We start from the raw sequence: 19,430 nt of genomic DNA, 5'->3' as shown, positions 1-19,430 counted from the left end.
AAAACATGCCCTGAAAACATGTCTAAATCTTGTATTTTAATTTTTATAAAGAGCTCACAATTTGATAGACCTTTGAACTTGTTAGCATTTTTGTCAGTGTAGTCCATTCATGAATTGGAATAGGCATAGAAACAAGGTCAACCAATGGGGGTTGCTTGATGATTCAGACAGCTAGGAGCCTGGGTGTGGCTTAGCTCAATCTGTGAAGTATAATTTTGATCAACTGATCTCTCTTTGGCAGGTCTAGATTTCTTATTCATAAACATAAAAATGATTTATTTCATTTCAAATCTAAATTAAATAGAGCTCATAGGACTGACAGGGAGCAGTAGTGGTAACAAAAGAAGCCCTCCAGATTAAAGTGGGAGTACCAAATTAATGTGAATGGTATAGGAATAGTACAGGGTCAGCTATATGAACACTGAAGGACCCTCTTTATTCACATTATTATAAGGAAGAAATGTGCTTGTTCAGAGATTACACTAAGTCAGCTAAAATTCCATTCTTGGTAAAATATATCTTCTGAGGGGCCTAGTTGTCAAGGATGCAAGGACATCCATATGTAATATATATCTTCTAAGGGGCCTAGCTGTCAAGGATGCAAAGACATCCATCTGAAACTAGAAGTTAATTATTATCCAAAAGCAGTCATGAATCTACGCATCAGCAAACACAGAATTGAGGAAGGTTGTTTAGCTAAAATAATCTTATGAACTAGAAAATAATGAAAGAATTTAGTAATTAGAAAGTGTCAATTATAATGTAACAAATATATGTTAACCATATATGGAAAACTGCTGTGCTTGCAAAATCCTTTGTCCTGAAGATGTATAAAAGCAGTTGTATCAGAGCTCTTCTTGGTTCAGAATTGCAGATACAAATCTGGTTCTGAAACTGTGCAATAAAACTGTCTCTGGCTGACCCAGGAATGTTGTTTGGTCCCATCATTCCATAACAAAATGGCTATGCGGTAATAGGATACAAGTTATGATGATGCACCCTGATATATCACTTTCTCAGTGTAGACTGTATGCTGTAATATAATAAATATCAAAATTACAAAAAATCTAAAATGAATGGATCCTCATTCACCATTTAAAATAAAATGGTGGATGAGGAGGGAGAAACAAAATGATTTCCAGATATATTGTTAGAAGCATCTTCTACCTATTTGAATATTTTATTTTCTTAACATTCAAAGTTTACTGCAAAATATAAGGTGCAGAGCACCTTTTTTGTATGAAAAGTTTATAGCAAAGCTTGAATATGTATCAATAATACAGTATTAATATATTTAGAGTTGTCACAATATTTGTTTTTTTTTCTTCATTTCATCACCTTTGAAGGTCATTAATATGGAGGAAAAGGCACCAGGACTGGATCAAGAATAAGTTTATAAAAGGAGAAATTTAATATATGTTTAGCATTCATTTCTATGAATGAATTTTGTATGAATTTTGGTATGTCTTTTTATATAAATTTTTCCTAAAATGTATTTTATATGTATTTTCCCTAATATTTCCAATTACCATCTGGTTTCCCCCTTGGATTCGCCCCCCCCTATGAAAATGGCCTCCCCCCCGTTGCTACCTGGACTCTCTATTAGGTCGGCCCATTTTTCCATCACTACTGACTCTGGGTCTTTATTATCACCCTCCTGGATTTTTATGTTTGTTCTCTATCTCCTTCTGCTGCTGGCTAGTTTATTCCTGCCGCCCGATTTCCACCTTTAGGCCTTGGCTCGGGGGAGGAGAGATTGCAGGCTGGAGGGAGAAGCTGAGAGTCTAGGTCAAGGACTGCTGCTCCAACTGCAGGGAGAGAGTGACTATTGTTGGCCTTTTACATCCAGCCGCGGTGAGAGAACGGCTGTGGCCATCCGCCTGCACTGCAACCATCTGATCTGGTCGCCCCATCACTGTGAGAGAGTGAAGGGGCCCCAGCTTCATCCTGGCCAGCCTCTTTTGCCATCTCTCACCTCAATGACTATCTTTAAATTTCACTGACATCCAAGGTTCCCCTTTTCCATCTCATCATACTTGTATGGCTTATACCTCGGCAGATTTGCTTGCGCTGCAAGATGCCCCCCTCTCGCGGCGATGGCCTTCCACTCTATCGAAGGCCTACCTTAAGGACGGGCTTTGGAGCCCCGAGAGGTGGCATGTTTTAAAGCGGGGATTGAGGGGTTTTTTAATTAGGGTTTTTAATAATCTTTTAAGGGGAACTGGGAGGGTGACCAAAGGGGATGGGGGGGGGTAATCCACCTAGGTCAGGGCCCAGCCTGGCACAGGGTAACGGTCTGGAGGGCGCAGGACGAGGGATTGGGGATGTCATCAGCACGGTGGATGGGAGGGGCAGATATGGCGGGAGCAGAGGACCTTATCTTGTGCCGGGGGTGCGCACTCGCTACTTGAGAGCGATTGCATGCCCCGGTCCTCAAGGCTCCCCTCGGATACTAGGTGGCTCAGATACTCAGGACCTGGGCCTCCGGCTGATGCTGTGCAACACCAGGTCCGTGGTAAATAAGGCCCCCCTCATTTACGATCTTATTCAAGAGGGGGGAGCGGACCTGGCGGGTATTACGGAGACCTGGTTGGGCCCGGAGGGAGGGGTCCCTCTGGTTGAGATGTGTCCACCAGGCTTCAGAGCATTCCATCAGCCGAGGGCCCAGGGGAGGGGCGGGGTGGTGGTGGTTATTATTAACGAAGGTCTGGGTCCGAGGGAGACCACTGTGCCACAGATTGCCGGATGTGAGTCCCTCTTTGTGAGATGGGGTCATGGGGTTCAGATGGGCTTGCTGCTTACGTACCTGGCTCCCTGCCGCGTGGCAACGGCCCTGCCCGAGCTACTCGACGTGATAGCCACGGTGGCAGTTGATACACCCAGGCTTATGGTCATGGGTGATTTCAATCTGCCGTCCGTTGGTGAAACGTCAGAGATGGCTCGGGAGTTCATGGCTTCCATGACGGCCATGGACCTGACCCAGTTAGTTCATGGCCCCACTCACAGGGGGGGACACACGCTGGACCTGATTTTTGTCTCTGGCCAGTGGTTGAGTGGTCTTATTATAGGGGATATAGATATGAAACCCTTGTCATGGTCAGATCACTCACTCCTTCGTCTGGACCTTCGAACCGCTACACCCCGCCGCAGGGAAGCGGACCCAATTAGATGGATCCGCCCCAGGCGCCTGATGGATCCTGATAGGTTCCAGACGGAGCTTGGGCCAATTCCTGAAGATCTGGCACACGACTCGGCCGAGGACCTGGTAGCTGCCTGGGATCGGGCGGCTGGTGGGGCCTTGGATCGAGTCGTGCCTTTGCGGCCTCTGACCCAGTGTCGATCCCTCGCGGCTCCTTGGTTCACCGAGGAGCTGAGGGAGATGAAACGCCAGAAAAGACGCCTAGAGAGCGGTTGGAGGGCCAGTCTCGCTGAATCTGACCGAACACTGGTAAGGTCGCATATTAAGACCTACCTAGTGGCAATAAAGACGGCAAAGTTTAACTACTTTTCCGCCTCTATTGCGTCATCAGGGAATCGTCCGGCTGCCCTGTTCAGGGTAACCCGCTCCCTGCTCCATCCGGGAGCGCGGGAGGATCCCTTGGAAGGCAGGGCGGACAATACCTGTATGACAAAATCGCTCAGATCCGGGGGGATTTGGACTCTGACTGGGTAGATCAGGGCAGGGTGACGAGGAATAGTCTTGAGAATGTTACTTGGGAGGAGTTTGATGCTGTGACTCCGGATGATGTGGACAGGATTTTGGGGAGACTTAGTGCGGCCACATGTTTACTGGACCCGTGTCCCTCCTGGTTGGTACTGGCCTCCCGGGAGGTTACACGAGGCTGGCTCCAGGGTGTTATCAACGCTTCGTTGAGTGAGGGTCACTTCCCCACCGCCTTGAAAGAAGCGGTGGTGAGGCCTCTCCTCAAGAAGCCGTCCCTGGATCCGGCAATATTGGCCAACTATCGTCCTGTCTCCAACCTTCGCTTCCTGGCGAAGGTTGTTGAGAGTGTGGTCGCGCGACAGTTTCCACAATTCTTGGAGGAAACATCCTATCTAGATCCGTTCCAGTCGGGTTTCAGGCCTGGACACAGCACGGAAACGGCATTGGTCGCGTTGGTTGATGATCTCTGGAGGGCTCGGGACAGGGGTTGTTCCTCTGTTCTGGTCCTGTTAGACCTCTCAGCGGCTTTTGATACCATCGACCATGGTATCATGCTGCACCGGTTGGAAGAGTTGGGGATGGGGGGCACCGTAATACAGTGGTTCTCCTCCTTTCTCTCCGACCGGTCACAGTTCGTGTTGGCAGGGGGGCAGAGGTCGACCTCAAGGCCACTTATATGTGGAGTGCCTCAGGGGTCGGTCCTCTCGCCCCGCCTGTTCAACATTTATGTGAAGCCGCTGGGCGAGATCATCCGTGGCTTTGGGGTGAGATACCACCAGTACGCTGATGACACCCAGCTGTACATCTCCACCCCAGGCCACCCCAACGATGCCCTTGAAGTGATGTCCCAGTGCCTGGAGGCTGTGCGGATCTGGATGGGGAGGAACAGGCTCAGGCTCAACCCTTCCAAGACTGAGTGGCTGTGGCTCCCGGCATCCCGATATAGTCAGTTGACTCCATCACTGACTATTGGGGGCGAGTCGTTGGCCCCCACAGAGAGGGCTCGCAATCTGGGAGTCCTCCTGGATAGGCAGCTGTCCTTGGAGGAACATCTGACGGCTGTAACCAGGGGGACCTTTTGTCAGGTACGCCTGATCTGCCAGTTGCGGCCCTTTCTTGATCGGGATTCCCTGTGCACAGTCACTCATGCCCTCGTCACCTCTCGCCTTGATTACTGCAATGCTCTCTACATGGGGCTCCCCTTGAGGAGCACCCGGAGGCTCCAACTGGTCCAGAATGCAGCAGCGCGGGTAGTGACGGGAGCAGCCTGGCGCTCCCACATAACACCGCTCCTGCGCGAGCTGCACTGGCTTCCAGTGGTCTTCCGGGTGTGCTTCAAGGTGTTGGTTATCACCTTTAAAGCGCTCCATGGCATAGGGCCTAGCTATCTTAGAGACCGCCTGCTGCCACCGACGACCTCCCATCGACCCGTGCGCTCCCACAGAGAGGGCCTCCTCGGGGTGCCATCAGCCAAACAGTGCAGGCTGGTGACCCCCAGGGGGAGGGCCTTCTCTGTGGGGGCACCTACCCTCTGGAATCAATTGCCTCCAGAGATAAGGAGAATCCAAGACCTCGGTGCCTTCCGCCGTGCCCTTAAAACCTTCCTTTTCCAGCAAGCCGGGCTGGCCTAATTTTTTTAAGTGTTTTTAAGTGTTTCGTTTATTGTTTTTAATCAATGGGGCCAAATTTATATATGTATATTTTAACTGTATTTTAATATTTGTATTTGATGTTTTTACTTGGCTGTTCACCGCCCTGAGTCCTCAGGGAGAAGGGCGGTATACAAATTCAAAATAAAATAAAATAAAAATAAATATACATATATGCGTACATATATTAGAAATAAGTACAAATTGTTAGCAGGAGAAAGGTACAATAAGCATGCTTATTTTAGGAAATAACGTATGCTAAATATATATTTTTTTCAGAAAAAATCACAAACTGCTAAAGAAATGGGAAACAAATATTGTATGTTCTAATGTTTAAAAGCTGTTAATATTAAATCTTGTTACCCTATTTTTATCTTAGATTCGGTATTCAGTTTAGCATTTTTATTTGTGTGCACTTACATCTGGACAATACAAGAGCTATATTTTTTTCAGAAAAACAACTATGCTGTACGTTTTACTAAACTGAGAGACGATAACATCATCCAGAGTCATCCACGGATAAAGGTAAATTAGCGTTATTATTCCTAGTCTAACACTTTAAGCACTGTACCACCTTAGCTCTCTAAAATTAGGACATTGACAATTAGTTAATTCAATGAAGATACAGTTTCTTCAATATTTGGACCTTTTCATACATTTAGAGGAAGGTTTTCAGGAGATCAGAAAAGAACTGGAACACCATTGGAGGAAGCTAAAGAATGAGCTTGACATGTTTGTGTATAAATAATTTGTCTATTTTATCATTTCCATGGATAGCTATTCAGCAACAATTTTTCTCATTACTTTTTTGGGGGGAGAGGCACCAAGAATCATTTATCTTGGAGAGGGAGAGGCACCAAGAACCATTTATTTGCTGTTAGGAATAGTTTAGGTTAAGTCACTTAGATTTGATCAGAGCTGGACTCTGACTGAGCTAGTCCAGTCAAGATAATGGAGGTATAGCCTTACTTGTTTAAACAAGGACAATATGATTCTATTACTTCTGGGGAAGTACCCAAGATCTTGCTGTCCTGGCCAATTGTTTATTTGATCCTGCCTGCTCCTGACTGGTAGTCCCAAAAGTTTTTTTTTTTTTTTAAAGGCAACTGGACTTTATTTTTCCTTGAAGATGTTTCGCTTCTCATCCAAGAAGCTTCTTCATTCAATCTCTTGGTTGGGAAATGACATGAAATTGGTCCATGTAATGGTATCTATTTTCTTTAAGGGGCAAATAGTTTTATTGGCCTTGATGGAGGCAATAGGGAATCAACTTCTGTAGGGCCCATTCTGAATCCAACCATCCTGGAGAATTTTCATCCAATCTCTAACCTTGCCTTTTTGGTGATTGGGTTGTGTTTGCAGAGGGCTAGATTATCTGGACTGTCTTCAGTCAGATTCAGAGAAGGACATTTAAGCCAGGATACAAGATAGCACTGATCACATTTATTGATGTCTTATGGCAGAACTAGGAATTGTGGAAAAGCTCAGAGATTTTTGATCATAGCATGTTTCTGGACAGTTGCAGGGAGTGGAAGTGGGAAGTGTGGCATTTCAGTAATTTTTCTTTTTCTGTTTCTCTTTCCATTTGGGGAGAGCAAGAGCGAACAGTTGAGTCCAAAACCCTGGCTTGTGCCTCAACACTTATTTATTTTGTTTGATATCTTAATGAAGTTTTGAATTTGTTGGTTTGGATCATCAATAGTCTGATGATATATTAAACGGACCTCTGCAGAGCTAAGTAATGTTGTCATGGTCTTGTCCCAGTACCACAAGTCAGTCAGCTCTGAATGGGAATAAGCATAGGGTTGCCAGGTCTGCTTCCAAAAAATAGCGGACAAGCGGGGGGGGGGGAGTAGTAAAAAAATAAAAAAAATTACAATTAAATTATATATTTTCTTACAAACATTTTAACACGTATTAAAATAATCACTTCAAAACTTTACTTAAAATTGTTTAAGGAATAATTCTTTAATTTCAGTACAACGTTGAAAAATATTAAAAAATATACAAAGTTCACTTCGAACTGATACAAGCAGTCGGTTACGTTCGTCAGTCCACAAATTTCCCATGATGCTGAAAATTCGTTCAACGTTTGCATTTGATACCGGAATTGATGCACAATACTGGAACAATTTCAGTAAACTCGGAGCTGGCTCTTTCTTGAAAAAGTATGTCCACTTATCAAGGGATGAATTGCCCTGCAGATGAACATAAACTTCTTCTAAGGCAGAAATTTCATTGAAGAGAGTGTTGGATGGAAGTTCTTCTCGCCAAGATGATAATAACCAGATGTTCGTCATTTCTTCTAAAGTTGGAGGATTATTGCCATCAATTAGATTGAAACAATTTAGCATCTCATATACTGAATCGGTGAAATTATACCACTTTTCTAGGTACGCAATGGCTCTTTGATACACGTTGATGGCTTCTTTCTTGAACTTTTGCATGGCATTCTCAGGCAAATGTTTTTTACATAAGGCAAATAAAACTTTCATTCCCAAAAACTGCTCATCGTATTTTTTTTGCAAAGAATCACGCATCTTACACATGATAATGTGAAGATCACATGCAAGAATTTTCTTGCTTTCCAGCTTCAGTAGGGTGTCTTGCATTATTGACATGAAGAAGTGTGTGAAATATAAATACAATTCTGAAATTGTTGGTTCATCGTCCTTTGCGAGTTCATTTTCCTGATCCAAAATAAGGTTCCAGATAACCTTATGGCACTCATCAGATCCAAGAGAAATAAAATACGATTTTAGAGGTATCCAGTTTAAAAGAATCTTTCAACCGCTTTAAACAAACTTAACCAACATGTTGGAACATGGCGCAAAACTTCATGGAATTCTGACTCGCAAAACTCAAAAAATGATTTCAACTCTTCTCGTTTCTTCGCAGAATCCGAAAATTCGGCAAAAATCTTCAGCACTACATTTTCGATATCAAAAGATAACTCCTTTAATGCACTTTTTGCGCTGTTGTGTAAAATGTGATTATTGCAAATTATTATTCGATCTTTGTCTCATTCTAACTTATGAAAAAAAAGACAAAACACGATTCTCCTATCCTTATTCTCTTTGACTGTACAGCTTTAGATTATGTACCATTTCATCATAAAGCTTTTGAATAAAAAAAATGTCCACTATTTTGTGAAAAATAATAATAATAATGAACATAATGTGAAAAAAGTGGACTGTCTGCTCAAATAGTGGACACCTGGCAACCCTAACTAAGCAATAAAGAATAAGATTAAGATTAATCATAGCAAAATATTAAGTGGTTTTGGGCCCTTGGACCACTTGGTTCTAAGGATATTTCACTGGCATTGCTTCACTCAGGACTGGTGTGCAATCTGGAAGTTTCCTAGATTCTAAGTTTTCCTTGAGGAGGAGATGGTAGCTTTGTCCAGAAAGGTCTTTGAAGAGGTTAAACCTGCATATCAGCCGCATATTTTCCTGGACTAGGAGCTTTTCTTTACAGTCATTCATGCCATGGTTAGTAGACTATAGTAGACTTTTGTGTTTGAGGTCTTAAGAAGAAATTTAATAGCTGTTAGGTAAAGTTGTGTCAGCTTTGTAAGTGAAAAAGAAAAGAGAAAGAAATTCAAAATTGTCCTAGGTTTTTTTAGTAGTAGAAGTAGATGGAGACAGAATCTCTGACAGGTCTTCAAGTTTCTGTGATTATACAACAGAATTCTAACAGTCTTTGTGGATTCAGTTTATTGACCTGAACTACATCAAAGGCCTTGTATCAATCTTGAAGTCTATTATGTTTTAATCAGAGAACCATCAGAAATCTATCTGATGTAGAGATAACATCAGATCCTCTGGATATCACTGTCTGAAGAATAGCTTGTTCAAGCATTGATATTAAATCAATAGAAAATGGATAAAAATAGCAAAGCTGCACAAAACCATAGTACAGTTAATAGTATAATTAATGTAACAATTAACACAAAGCTTATCATAGCCAGGAATCAGCCAATATTTTTTTCTCTCAGGGAAATTTGCTGGAGAAGTTTAGAGAAGTGCAGGATCAATTTTGTATCCTTATGACTTTGAATGATTTACTTATGGCAGGTCAGCCAGTAGAATTTCCTACAGATTGTTCTAAAGTGGTCTTTGTTCTGAGGCTGAAAGAAGGGGGAATAAAATGTGCTGTTTGGAATTTGGAGTGATTATTCTAAGATTGCAATTACTGGGGATGGAGGAAGTGGTAAACAGTCTTTACCCCTACTACCCCCACCCTCCAGACCCTTCCAGACATCAGCACTGATGAACCATGCAAATAGAAACAGTAAACAGTAAAAAGTAAAATGATCCTTATCCATATCAGACAACTAGACAACAAAAGACCCCAGTTTGTGTTTCTTTTTATATTTTGACAGGACAACTAGCCAAAGCATATACTGCTAAAGTGCAGGTATAAAGTCAGTTGTGAAACTGTGAAACTAATTCCATATCCATCGGCAGATAATTGCCCGGCCGCCCTGTTTAGGGTGTTTGTATGTAGGTCTTTGGTTATTCGGGTTTTCTCCCGCGTAAAATTGGAAGTGTCTTCGTGACATTTAGACGAAGTCTCATTCGTCATCTTCAGGCTGGTGTTCTTGGCTTCGTGCTTCTAGGAGCAATGTGTGATCGCAGCTGTTTCTTCCTTTTAACTGCCAGTGGGGGTGTGAACTGATTGGGTGGGAGCTTGGCTGTGTTCTGATTGGGTGGAGGTGTGTTCTGATTAGTTGGAGGCTTGGCTGTGCTCTGATTGGCTGGGGATGTGTTCTGTTTGGGTGGGGGCTTGGTTGTGCTTGGGTTAGGATGAGTTGCAGGGGGATTTGACCTGGTGAGCTGCGTTGCTGTTGTTTGGCTTCGCGTTCGTGGTCGTGCCACATCTTCATGGTGGGTGTCAGTTTGCTTCATGTGTGGATTGGAGGGGTTTAAAGTGGCTAATGATGCAGCTGTGGTCTGGCTTCTGGTTTGTGGTCATGCCTCATCATCGGTGTGGGTTTGGGTTTGCTTTTTGCGTGGATGTGTGGTGGTGACATCCTGTGTGGTTTTCATGAGTGTGGGTCTGGTGTCATTCTTTGTGTTAGGGACTCGTTTGTCAATAAGGGTGAGTTTCCAAATGGCTGGTAGGCGGGACGTATCATCTCATTTATTCATGCTGTGTGGGCATTTTTCTATCTCGATGGCTTCTCTGATTATTCTGTTGTTAAAGTGTTCAGTTTTGGCGATAGTTCTGGTCTTTTTAAAGTCAATTTCATGTCCTGTAGCTTTAAGGTGTTGGACCAGGGAAGAAGTTGGTTCCTCTTTTCTGACTGAGTTCTTGTGTTCTTCAATGCATGCACTTATTCTTCTGTTGGTTTGTCCGATATATGTGGTGGGGCAGGAGGTGCATGGGATTTCATATACTCCTTGATTTTCTAACTCAATTTTGTCTTTGGGGTTTCTTAGGATGGTGGATATTTTTCGGTTTGTGCAGAATGCTGTCTTGATGTTGTGTTTGTGGAGGATCTTGCTGATTCTGTCTGTGGTGCCTTTTATGTATGGGAGGAGGGCTTTGCTGTTTTCTTGTTTTCTGTCTTGGATTTTAGTGGGGGTTTCTTTTTGGATTAGGTTGGTAATCTTATTTTGTTGGAATCCATTGGATGTTAGTACGTTAGTGAGTGTGTGTAGTTCGGTTTTTAGGTGTTGTTCATCAGCTAAGCGTTTTGTTCTGGAGATGAATGTCTTGGCTACGGAGTTGATCTGTGCTGGGTGGTGGTGTGAGAGTGTGTGCAGATAGTGTGTGTTTTCTTCTGGTAGAATGTGTGTCCTAGGGAGCCATTGGATTTCTTGTAGACTAAGACATCCAGGAAGGGAAGTTGGTTGTTGGCTTCTGTTTCCATGGTGAACTGTATTTTGGGGTGTAGGCTGTTGAGGTGTGTGAGGAAGTTGTCCAGTTTTTCTTTCCCGTGTGGCCAGATTATGAAGGTGTCGTCTACATATCTGAGCCAGAGTTTGGATTTGTGATCAGATTTTTCTAGAGCTTGGGTTTCAAAGTGTTCCATGTAGAGCAGTGGTTCTCAACCTTCCTAATGCCGCGACCCTTTAATACAGTTCCTCATGTTGTGGTGACCCCCAACCAGGGGTGGGTTCTAAATTTTTTTACTACCGGTTCTGTGGGCGTGGCTTATTTTGTGGGCATGGCTTGGAGGTCATGTGACTGGGTGGGCGTGGCTAGCTGGTCATGTGACCGGGTGGCCATGGCTATGTGTATAGGGACTACTCAGAGGGCTGAAAAAAATCATTTCTGACAGGCCCTTGCACTTTTGACTGGTCCTCACACTTATGACCATCCTCACATTTATGCCCGCGCAGCATTCTTAACAACCATGTCACTCATTTCACAACTGCTTCTTTTCACCATGGTGATAAGATAGGGCAAAAAACGTAAAATGTGAGGATAGTCGTAAATTCGAGGACTGGTCAAAAGTGTGAGGACCAGTCAAAAATAACTTTTTCAGCCCTCTGAGTAGTCCATGTGCACAAAAGGACTACCCAGAAGGCTGAAAAAAGTGATTTCTGACAGGTCCTCACACTTTTGACCAGTCTTTGCACTTATGACTGGTCATCATTTATGCCCATTGTAACATTCTTAACAACCATGTCACTCATTTCACAACTGCTTCTCTTCACCATGGTGACAAGATAGGGCAAAAATGTAAAATGTGAGGACAGTCGTAAGTTTGAGGATTGGTCAAAAGTGCGAGGACCAGTCAGAAATAACTTTTTCAGCCCTCTGAGTAGTCCATATGCATAAAAGGATACAGCAATAGAGAGGGATGAAGGAAGGGAAGGGAAATTAGAGTAGGAGTGAGGGTAAGAGAGGGAGGAAGAAAGGAGGAGAAGGAGAAAGGAAGAGGAAGTAGGGAGGAGAAGAAGAGGGGGAGGAAGAGAAAGTATGAAGGAAAGAAAAGAAAAGAGAGAGGTGGTAGGTTTGAGGAGAAAGATTGCTGTACAATAAAAAAGATGAAAGGGAAGAAAGCCAGCCCCAAACAAATATAAAGATATTAAGATAAAGAATGAATTGTTAAACTTTAAAGAATAAAAGAGAAGAAATATGAATAAATAACAATAATTAGAAACACACATACAAACATACAATGTATTTTCTTTGAACAGAGTATTTGGCCGGTTCACAAATTTAAACAGTGTTTAGTCATTTCAATTAATATTTACAATTTCTATATTTCCTTTTTGCCATATTTATTCCTCATCTATTTTTTAAAAAAACCAATATTACCTTTCATCCTCATCTCTAATCTTAATCAAATTCAATTTTTCCCTTCTATTCTATATTATACCCCTTCCCATTGTCATTTATTTTTATATCCATCCTCACATTGGTTAATTATGTAATTATGTAATACAGTTGTTTAATACAAATTCAACATTTTAATATAAATCAATTAGTTATATAACTACCTTTTTTGTATATTAATCAATATGAACATGAATATTCCAATTATTTCCATGCAATCCAATTTCTTACAAATCAATTAATTATATTTACCAATAATAATAAACCAAATAATTTCCCCCATATATTCCTCCAAACCACAACATTTCTGCTTTCAACACAATATACAATTAATAGTATCTCAATTATTACAATTCCCTAGTTAAATAGAGCTTTTTTTCTTTTGTGTTTTAAAATCTTGAACTCTCCTCTTTTCCCCTAAATTTCCCATTGTTTGCACCTACCTTTTTTGGTGAGGAAAAAGAAAATAAATCTGCCTGCCTAATTTTCCAACGTTGCAGCAACAGCAAAGTGAACAGCCTGCTTTATTTTCAGTTTCGTTTTTCAGCATAACTAGGGGGAAAAAAATCTCTCCAGCAAGCAGCAGAGCCCTGAGCAAAACAGCTGAGAGCAAATCAGCTGAGAGTCGGGAGCCGATCTAATCAAGGGCTAATTAGCCTATGCTGAAGCTCTGCGGGCCAATAAAATTACAAAAAAAAACACCAAACCATTTGTTAAATTGCTGGTTCGCCCACCCCTCACCCACCACTATTTATTGGCAATAAATAATGGTGCGGAGGGGCGGGGCGAGCCAGCAATTTAACAAAGCCCCGCGGCAAGAATTTAAACAGTTTTTTTTCCTCTACCCATCAGCTGGGACTCAGGAGGCAGCAACAGATTGGGAGTGGGCGGGGTAAGCGAACGGCCGGAGATCCAACAGAGCAGGGAGTGAGGGTGAGTGAAGGCGTGGAGGGGGTGAGAGAGGGCTTTGGCGACCCCTGTGAAATGGCCGTTCGACACCCAAAGGGGTCACGACCCCCAGATTGAGAACCGCTGATGTAGAGGTTTGCAATGACAGGTGAGAGGGTGATCCCATGGGTGCTGCTTCTATTTGTTTGTATTTTTGTCCGTTATAGATGAAGTATGTGTTGGATAGGTAGTGGTTGGTCAGATCTAGGATGTGCTTGGGGGGGTTATATTTATTTTGGATAACTGTCAAGGCTTCTTTGATTGGCACTTGGGTGAAGAGGGATATGACATCGAAGCTCATGAGTAGGTCGCTGGGCTATAAGTTTTGTTTCTTTATTATCTCTATGAACTGGAATGAGTTTTTTACATGTGAGGTGATGGATTCTGCATAGGGCTGTAGTTGTTTGGTGAGAAATTTGGCTAGGTTTTGTAGAGGTGACCTTATGGAGCTGACTATGGGTCTAAGTGGGGTTCCTTCTTTGTGTATTTTGGGAATACCATAGAGCTTAGGGCATCTGGATGAGTTCTCTCTGGGAATGATTCTTTGCTGGATCTCTTCGCTGTAAACATATATATGTTTTTGTAGATTTTCATAGATTTTCACGGGTACAGGTACGCAAGTCTTGGTGTATTCAGGTCTTCTCCCATGTAAGATTGAGAGCATTTGGGCAACGTTTCAGCAGAATCTCATCTGCCATCATTAGGCTTATTTATTTATTTATTGTTATTTCATTTTATTAAATTTCTATACCGCCCTTCACCCGAAGGACTCAGGGAAGTGTACAGCCAGAAATAAAACCATGACAATAGAAAAATTAAAAACAAGTTAAAACAATTAAATCAATTGGCCAAAAATTCTAATAAAACAATCCATTAAAATAGTAAAAATATTATTATTATTTAGGCCAGCCCTGCTTGTTGGAATAGTAATGTTTTTAGGGCACGGCGAAAGGTACGCAGGTTCGTAATCCTACGAATCTCCGGGGGCAACTCATTCCAGAGGGTAGGGGCCCCCACAGAGAATGCTCTCCCCCTGGGGGTCGTCAGCTGGCATTGTCTAGCTGACAGCACCCGGAGGAGCCCCTCTCTGTGGGAACGTACCGGTCGATGGGAGGCTATCGGTGGCAGAAGGCGGTTTTGTAGATACCCAGGGCCATGCCCTGGAGCGCTTTAAAGGTGGCAACCAACACCTTGAATCACACCTGGAAGACCACCGGGAGCCAGTGCAGCTCGCGCAGGAGCGGTGTTACATGGGAGCGTCGGGTCGCTCCCATAATTACCTGCGCGGCCACATTCTGGACCAGTTGGAGCCTCCGGGTGCTCTTCAAGGGTAGCCCCATGTAGAGAGTGTTACAATAGTCCAGACGGGAATTGACAAGGCCGTGAGTGACTGTGCGTAAGGAGTCCTGATCCAGAAAGGGATGCAACTGGTAAATCAGGCAAACCTGATAAAAAGACCCCCTGGTCACAGCCATCAGATGGTCTTCCAGGGACAGCTGCGAGTCCAGGAGGACATCCAAGTTGCGAGCCCTCTCTGAGGGGGTCAAGATCTCATCCCCAATAGTCAGTGATGGAGTCAACTGACTATGACGGGACGCCGGAAACCACAGCCACTCGATCTTGGAAGGATTAAGTCTGAGCTTGTTCTTCCCCATCCAGATCCGTACAGCTTCCAGTGCAAGGGGTCTTCTGCAGCAACTGCCGTTACTATTTCAAATCTGGTGCTGGTAGTCTGCTTTGCTGGGATGGCCCCACCTCTTCGTTCTGATTGGTTGGGAGTCCCAGTCTGTGTCTATTGGCTTGGCTTCGGGTGTATGGTCGGTTTTTCTCCATCAGGTGACAGGGCTTCATCTTTGTGGCTGGCTGGAATGTGATTTGGCTGGAGGTCTCAGGGTGTGTGTGTGTGGCTTCTGGGGTGTAGATTTTTCTGTCTGTGGGTGCTGGGACTCGTTTGTTGACAAGGGCTAGTTTCCAGATGTCTGGTAGGTGGGAGGTATTGTCATGTTTATTCATGTTATGGGGGCGTTTTTCTATTTCAATGGCTTCCATAATTATTCTCTTGTTGAGGTGTTCAGTTTTTGAGATTAATTTGGTTCTTTCAAAATAAAAAAAATCCTTCAAAAAGGACATGAAATTGATGGCTGAACGGAGCCTAGAAGTGCTGGATCTGGCCCCCGGAAGCTTGGATCCAGCTCTCCATTTCAGCCTGCAACAGATTGGGAGAGGCCCGCAGAGGGATGAACAAAGCATCAGCGGGGTGCATGAGGCTGAAGGGGAGACTGCTTGCTATATCTTCACAAGATAAGTGACCTGGTGAATGTAATGGGCAAGCTCCATTACATTTGTAACTCGAGGACTACCTGTACAGATCCCTGGAATTTGGAACATATACAGAAAGCCAATCCTTCACACATCTCATCATCTCAGGTGAGCAAATATTTTCTCCAGTTTAAATCTTATATCACATAAATTTCTGGCTAACAAAACAATCAAACGTAGCACATAATCCTGAATATGATCCTCTATGCTCATTCTTTTTTGTCAAGGTCCTGAACCATAGGAATATTGCTCCTCTCTAGTGATTAGGCCCTCTTGGAAAGTTAGGAGAGAGAGACAGGCAGCAAATTTGCTAATTTGGGTTAGGTTCATTCTTTGTTGCTTCACAACAACCATTTATATTCCGTTCTTTAAGAAACATATTGTAGCTTTGCTATGACAACGTAACTGCTGTACATGTATTTAAAATTTTGTATTAGGTGTTCAGAGAGTTCTGGTAGCTAGGGTGAGAACAGATGTCAAGCACCATATTTCATCTTGTCATGTTTATTGCAGGGCCAAGTTCATTCATGGAATGTTAACCAGTTCATTTCAGTTTACTCAATCATATGATCTCAGATTGTGCTTCTTAATTTACATTCAAGTAAAGGTGCTTTGGGAGGTTTTGGAAGGTGGTCTTTCTGCTCTCAGACATTCAAATTCATTTGTCATCCTTGAGTTATCCAGTTGTCATAATAGATTCTCTAATACAAATTATCCAGGGGCTTTCCATTTGGTTTTTTGTGGCAAAATGTGTCTGGTGACCTTGGGGAGCTATCAAGCAATGATGATAGTGGTTAGTTTATAGTTGGTTCCCCTAATATCTTTCATGCATAGGGCATGAGACCAAGTCTGATGGGAGACATCATGTAGAAGAGTATGGAGATAATCCTAAAAAAGGTAATGTAATAATGGTTACATAAACATCAGTTTATCCCTGAGAAATAAAGGGTGTGTGTGTGTTTGGAAAAGAAATTCAAAATTACCCTGCCTTGATTCTTTGTGGCATAGGAGGGCAAATCTGTCAAACTTTGCGTTATCACACCCTACAACGATAAAGTACTGTCCCAATAGATTTAGTAGTTTCCTGACTCAGCCTGCTTCAAAAGGCTGACACCTTAACCTTCTAAATGTTTTATAATTGAGCTGACAAAGTTTATTGTTTCTCAAAGCCTTAGGGAAAAAAATAGGGAAAAAATTGCTTTGTTTTGTTTTTCTTTTCCTCACTAATGCCAGTATTTTTTCCTTCTGTGTGCTACAACTCATTGATGCCAATTATTCTGAAGACTGTAATGGGCCTAAATTACGCTGTACCCCAAAAGGAAGCCCTAGTGAAAGACTGGGCATGCCCAGCATAGGAGGCAGCCCTTCCATTTCCCGATCAGCTGGGCCCCTTAATCGTGACCCAGAAACCTGGAGGTTTCTTGCACACTTTTGCCAGCCCCATCCCTGCCATGGCAACAGCCAGCCTTGCAGCTGAGGGCCCCTTGTCAAGTCCCAATCTGGGGCTTGCCATACCTGAGGGTGGTGGTGAGGGGGGCAAGGAGTGCAACCATCAGAGCTGGTGAGTCCAATGATGAGCAAGGTGGCGGTGGCAGCGGGATATGTCAGGACAGTGCCGGCCAACTGCTTGTCAGCAGGCCATTTCCCTGGCTGGGTCTGGCTGTGAGTGACTCTGGCAGGCAAAAAGATGCATGGCCTGCGTGAAGAATAGGGAGGTGACAGTGGCAATGGACTTCTGGTGGCAGTGCAACACAGTCGCTCATCAGGTGGTCATCTCTGTGGCCGTGCATGCGCCAAGGGCCCCTTGCCAAGTCCCAATCCGGGGCTTGCCATACCTGGGGGTGGTGGTGGGAGAGGCCCGAAGCTGCAACGATCAGAGTTGGCAAGTCCAACGATGAGCGAGACGGTGGTGGGACATGTCATGACAGCACCAGCCAGCCGTTTGTCATCAGGCTGCTCTCCTGCGAGTGGCACCAGCAGGCAACGAGGTGCACAGCCAGCACGAAGAACAGGGAGGCGATGGTGGTGATGGGACTTCCAGTGGCAGCGCAACATAGCTGCTCATCAGCTGTTTGCCAAGCTGCTGGTAAGAGGGGCAGCTTTCCCTTTCCCATCCCCATCTCCTGGTACATGGGGAAAAATAAGACCTCTCTGAAAATAAGGCCAAGCACTTATTTCGGGGGTCAAAAGAAAATAAGACCTGGTCTTATTTTCGGGGAAACACTGTGTGTGTATGTGTGTGAGATCAGACATGAAGAGAGGGTCTCTGCTCTCTCATGCAGAGTTGTCACCATTGTTGGGCTCCAAAAGGAGCCAAAGCCTCCCTGTAGGGGTGGCAAAGCAAAGAGGGAACACATAAAGGGGATTTAAAGAGATTCTGGAAAGCTTTTGAGATTATTTAAAAAAACAGATTGATTATGGAATATAAACATTGCGAATATTGAATTCTTTTTGGGGAGGGACTTTAGGCTTGAATATATGGTTTTTGGATTACTGGACAAGAGCGGGATTCATTAAAACAAGACATTTCATCACAGGACAAAAAAAGTGGAATTCGGGAAGCAATGGGATCAATGTTTCAAGACATCAAGGACATTCTGATAAGAAACCACAAGGAGATTAAGAATTTAATACAAGGCATGGATGAAAAACTAGGAAATTTATACAAAGAACAATGAGTGATCAAGACGCCCAGGAAAAAGAGGAGCAATTGAAAGAGCAGATGAAAAAGCAGAACAGATTAACCAGCAAATAAAACAAGACAACAAAAAGAAAACAATAACAAAAATAACAATGACTGATGAAATAAACCAAGGGGAAAACATTTTAAGAGATTTAAAAGGAGAACCGGAGATGCAGGAAGACATTTTTGAAAGGGGGGCAGGGTCAGGGGTAGATATTTTGGAAGCTAGACAATGGAAAAGGGCAGATATGGGAGAAATGTTTAAAATTAATAGTCAGGACATAGATGCAGATAGAGATAAAGATCCAAGAGAGGAATATGGGAGGCAAGTTAAAAATAAACAATTAAAGCTTTAAACCGGGCAAGAGATGACGGATAGAAAGGTTTTGTTCTTAAATATAATGGTGGCATGATTAAAAGTTAGAATAGGGATAGAAATAAGAGAGAGGGGGAATATTATTATACACATTTTTATACAATAAGATAAAAGCAATAATAAGAGGGAAGATTAGAAATTGAATGATGGTATTCTTATGTATGTTTAAACAATATTGTGATTGGCATTAGAATAATGTATTGAAACATTGAACAATTAAATAATGAAAGTTTATAATTTAATACAAATATGTGTATTAACACTAGAATTACATAAGCCTGAGGAATGTAACAAATATGATTAATATCACTATTTTTATTTGTACTAAAATGTATGATACCCAGATGCCCCACTGTTCATGCATTGATATGGATATATTGTAAAATAAAATTAAAAAACTTGAATATATATATATAAAATAATAATAATAATACTTCAGTTTTCTGCTTTTATTTTCTTCCAGATAATTAGATAACAGAGACAGAACATTTTTCT

The 19,430-nt window shown here is 42.9% G+C and overlaps 1 long non-coding RNA gene across 1 annotated transcript in view; it reads left to right on the top strand.

Moving 5' to 3' along the window:
* Window positions 1-19,430, top strand: part of LOC117664983 (uncharacterized) — a 222,596-nt gene that overhangs the window by 177,747 nt on the left and 25,419 nt on the right. Inside the window, exon 3 of the long non-coding RNA XR_004591217.3 lies at window positions 5,767-5,838. This is a non-coding gene — a long non-coding RNA (uncharacterized LOC117664983). The remainder of the gene's footprint in view (window positions 1-5,766; window positions 5,839-19,430) is intronic.

This window comes from Pantherophis guttatus, chromosome 4 (assembly GCF_059756535.1).
Source record: "Pantherophis guttatus breed Tessera chromosome 4, ASM5975653v1, whole genome shotgun sequence".
NCBI classification, from domain to species: domain Eukaryota; kingdom Metazoa; phylum Chordata; class Lepidosauria; order Squamata; family Colubridae; genus Pantherophis; species Pantherophis guttatus.
This window is presented reverse-complemented; position numbering and strand designations above follow the sequence as displayed.